Source organism: Eretmochelys imbricata, chromosome 6, assembly GCF_965152235.1.
Source record: "Eretmochelys imbricata isolate rEreImb1 chromosome 6, rEreImb1.hap1, whole genome shotgun sequence".
NCBI lineage: Eukaryota > Metazoa > Chordata > Testudines > Cheloniidae > Eretmochelys > Eretmochelys imbricata.
The window spans coordinates 2,081,355-2,085,478 of NC_135577.1; the positions used below are offsets into that span (position 1 = coordinate 2,081,355).

A 4,124-nucleotide genomic window follows, 5' to 3' on the forward strand; every position below is an offset into this window, starting at 1 on the left:
TGGCTGGATCCTGGGGGAGGGGGCGAAACCCAGAGCCCCATAACTGGGGGGAGGCAGGGGCTGAAGCATGGAGCCCAAGGCCCAAGGAGGAGGGTTAAGACCACCCCTGGAACCGCGCAGCTGTGGGGGGTGGGGGGATTGATGCCCGCCGGCAGAGACTGGCTGGATCAGGAGAGGGGGGCTGAAGCCCACCCCTGGAGTCCCCCGGCTGAAGCCAGACAGGGAGTGCTGAACCCCGCCCCTGCAGCCCTTGGGCGCGGCAGGGAGGGGGTGCTGCTTTGCCCCCCTCTCCCGTATCTGCCCAGGCATCTCTCGGGGCTGCAGTGCCGCCTGGCTCGGAGATCCAGCATCCCCCAGGAGAGTGGGAACGAATGGACCGAAAGCGGCGGGTCGGAACCGATCCTGATTGGTGGACAAAAGCAGGAGGGGAGGGGTATTCCGGCCACCGCCCCCTTTGGGGGAGCACGGGGGGCGGGGATGAAGGGAGCCGGGTGGACAGAGGGGAGCCAGTAGCCCCATCTCCGGGCTCCACCACGACGTCCTTGGGCCTTCGTTGTCTTGGTCTAGGAGCTGAGCTGGGATCAGGCCAGATGGAGGGACCCAGGCGATGTTGCCACCCCTGCTGGCTCCGGTTCAATCCCAAATCAGAGCCCTTGGCAGGGCGGGGTGGGGGGCAATGGGGGGCACTCAGAACCCTAGCCTAGGGGGAGGGAGAATGGGGGTCTCGCAGAGCCCCGGGCATGTGGGGGAACTGGGAGGGGTTGCAAGGAGGGGGCCCAGAGGGCGCTGGTGCAATGAGCTCCAATGCCAGCAGCCCCCAAGGCTGCGACCCCTAGTTTGATGCTTTACGAGGGCTAAGCCTGGGCGGGAGCTTCCCAGCCCCCCAGGGCGGCAGCGGTGAGCAGCGGCCCCAGGAGGCCAGGGGAGGGCGTTCCCCAGAGGCGGCAGCAGGGGGCGTCAGAGGCGGGCAAGTCCACCTATCACAGGGGTTCTCAAACCAGGGGTCGGGACCCCTCAGAGGGGCGTGAGGTTATTACAGGGGGGGTCACGAGCTGTCAGCCTCCACCCCAAACCCCACTTCGGCTCCAGCCTTTATAATAGCGTTCAACCTAAAGAAAGTGTTTTTAACGTATGGGGGGGAGGGTCGCACTCAGAGGCTAGCTGTGTGAAAGGGGTCACCAGGACAAAAGTTTGAGAACCGCTGCCCTATAATAAGTGGAATTGGTCTTTTTTTTTTTTTTAAAGGTTGCTTAAATTTTTTGAGAGCGACGGCCTGTGGTGGTGGGCGGAGGGGTTCGGGGCTTGTTTTATTCGGAGGTAGCTTCTTTCGTTCGTGTACGAAGAGTCTTCGGCACAAAGCGTAGGGTGACCCGAGAGCAAATGCGAAAAATCGGGACGGAGCCGGGGGGTTCCTTTATAAGACAGAGCCCCGACTCTTGGGCCTGTCCCTATGAAAGCGGGACGTCTGCTCACCCTACCAAAGTCGCGCTATAAAACCGGTGGTCGGCGCGGTTTCGGTGACTCGTGCCCGTCGTCAGAATTTGAGAAGCCCCCGCTCCCGCTCGGTGAAGAAAATCCCGCCCACTCGCTGCATCCCGCGCCGGAAGATGCTTCAACGGTTCCACGCGGGAACGTCCCACCACGAGCCACCGGAGCCCGCGGCGGGTGGCGAGCGAGAGGGTGACCTCTTTCCTTAACAAGGGAAGTCCGTGAGCGCTTATTATTTTTAATGTGTAACTTCCTGTTGTAGGCAGCAAAGAACTGGAACTACTGAAAAAAAGATAATGGAATTTGTATAACACCCCCCCCCCCCCGTCCCCCCACCCACACACAAAAACACTCTCCCTCTGAGTTGGGTTGGGCTTGTTTCAGGCCCTTTTTTTTTTCTCGTGAGACTTGGAGCTGGGACCCCTGGTTTCGGATCCCAGCTCTGGGAGGGGAGTGGGGGCTGGAGGGTTAGAACAGTGGGGGCTGGGAGCCAGGACTCCTCAGTTCTCGCCTCCCACAGGCACGTATTCATGGCAGTTGTTGCCCCCCAGGTTGGGCCCGCACCCCAGTGTGTAGGAAAACTTGAAGTGGCCGTGTTCAAGGTTGCAGGTGAGCTTGACATTCTTGCCGACCTTGAGGTAGGTGTGGCACCTGCCCAGGAGGTCGTCCTCCAGTAGGTCCTCGTCCCACACCTCCATTTCCGGTTTGGGCAGCTCTGGCAGCGTCACTGGCCCGAAGTCCAGGTCTTCTCTCCAGATGGGGTGGTTATCTTCCTTAACTTGGCCCGTCTGCAGCTGCTGGCCTTGGAACGAGAACTTGACGTAGGCGTCGGTGTCGGTCACGGTGTCTCCGTACAGGTCTGTGCCCCGCAGCACATGGACCTTCAGCCGGGCCGTGCCCCGCTTAAGTGAACAGCACATGGAGTTGGTGAGGGGGTTGCCGGAGCAGTAGCATTTGCAGGGGTCCAAGGCGTCGGCCTGGCCCCCTTGTGGGCAGCTACGAGGGCAACTCTTCCTGTGCCCCCGCTCAGCCACGTACTCCTTCACTGCCTGCCTCAGCGCCTCCCGCCTGGGGTCGCCCGGTCTCACCAGGGCGTGGATGGGCATCAGAGAGTAGGAGACCAGGTCGGGGCTGGCTCTGAGGCTCTCCATCCAGGTCGAGAAGGAGCTGGCATCTTGCTCAGTGGAGAAGAGCTGGTTGGAGTCGCTCTTGCCACCCGTCACCTGGATGCGCTTCTCCATGTAGGGCACCTGGGAGCTCCCCCAGCCCTGGCTGCTCTCGTTGCTGGACGGGGCGCTGGAGGAGAGCGGGCTCAAGCCCAGGTCTTGCAAGAACTGGGAGCCCAGGCGCGCCTTGATTTCGGTGGCTGTCAGCCCGTCCAGCACTGCCTGGCAGGTCTGGACGGCCGTCAGCTGCCGCACCTGCCCCCCCCAGGTCTGCCTGCCTCACATAGTGGGTACCATACTTGGCCAGGAAGGGCCAGTATATGGATGAGTTGTAGCCGGGTGGGAGACTTCTCAGGGTCCAGAAGAACTGGGGCATCAGTGGGGGGTCTTGAGCGAGACTCAGCCTGCCCAGAAGGGAAAGAGAGACGAGTTAGGAGATAAACCAGAGACCTCCTGCATCTTCCCCCTGAACAAACTGGCCCCACTTCCCCAGTGCTCACTCCCTGGTTTCCCTGGCAGGTGGGGGGCAGTGGGAGACGCTCTCCTCTTGCAGTCAGTGCTCCCCCATTACCCCACTGCAGCAGTAGGGGGCGCTGGGCTGCAGGGAGCAGGGCGGGGTGGGGGATTCTCACCTGTAATACACGCAGGGTATCTCGTGGCGCACGAACATGTACTTGTCCTGCAGCTCCTTCTGGTGAGCGTAGCTGGTGAGCTGGGATTTGGACCCCCCCAAGGCCAGGCCACGGGACTCCTTTCGCAGCTGCAGCTCTGACATCCAGTCATTGTTCACGTCCAACGCCAGTGCCCGGCCCACTGCTGCGGCTGACTCTTCCACTGAGCTGCTGAACTCCCGGTTGCACGAGATGTGGACCCTCCAGTCCACCACGGCCAGCGGCAGCCTCTGCTTCTGCCACTGGTTCTCGCACAGGGTGCAGGTGCCATTTGGGTGGCGCCACAGACTGGTGTCCACCACATTGGCCCCCGTCCACTCCAGCGTGGTCACGTCGATGCCCTCCCCCACCAAGCTGTGCGCGGGCACGAAGGTCATGGGCTCATCGCACTCCTCAGCTGTGCCCGTGTAGCAGTCGGGGGAGACTCCAGGGAGAAGGAAGAGGAGGAGCAAAGGGATGAAGGCACCGGATCTCGCCATGGCTGGTGCGATGGTGCCTGTCACCTGGGAGCGGCTTTTGGACTCTGAGCCTCCCTGGAGGGAGAAAAACAGAGAGAGGATTCATTAACGACAATCTAGTGGCAGGCAGTTCCGCAGGCACAACACATCCTAGCAGCATCCCAGAAGCCTGCAAGCTGCTACGACCCTCCCTGAATCTGAGAGAAGAGCTCTCCAACAACCTGTGCTATAGACTGCCTACCCCATTGCTGGCCGATTCTGAAGGAGAGTTGCTGCTGGGTGTGACCAGTACAGGGACTAGGACACATACAACCTTGCAGTTCTGATTCTGTCCACTAGGG

At 61.4% G+C, this 4,124-nt stretch overlaps 1 pseudogene; it reads right to left on the reverse strand.

Moving 5' to 3' along the window:
- Positions 1–1,988: 1,988 nt before the first annotated feature.
- LOC144265889 (perforin-1-like) lies at positions 1,989–3,804 on the reverse strand (annotated as a pseudogene).
- Between the last annotated feature and the right edge of the window lie 320 nt (positions 3,805–4,124).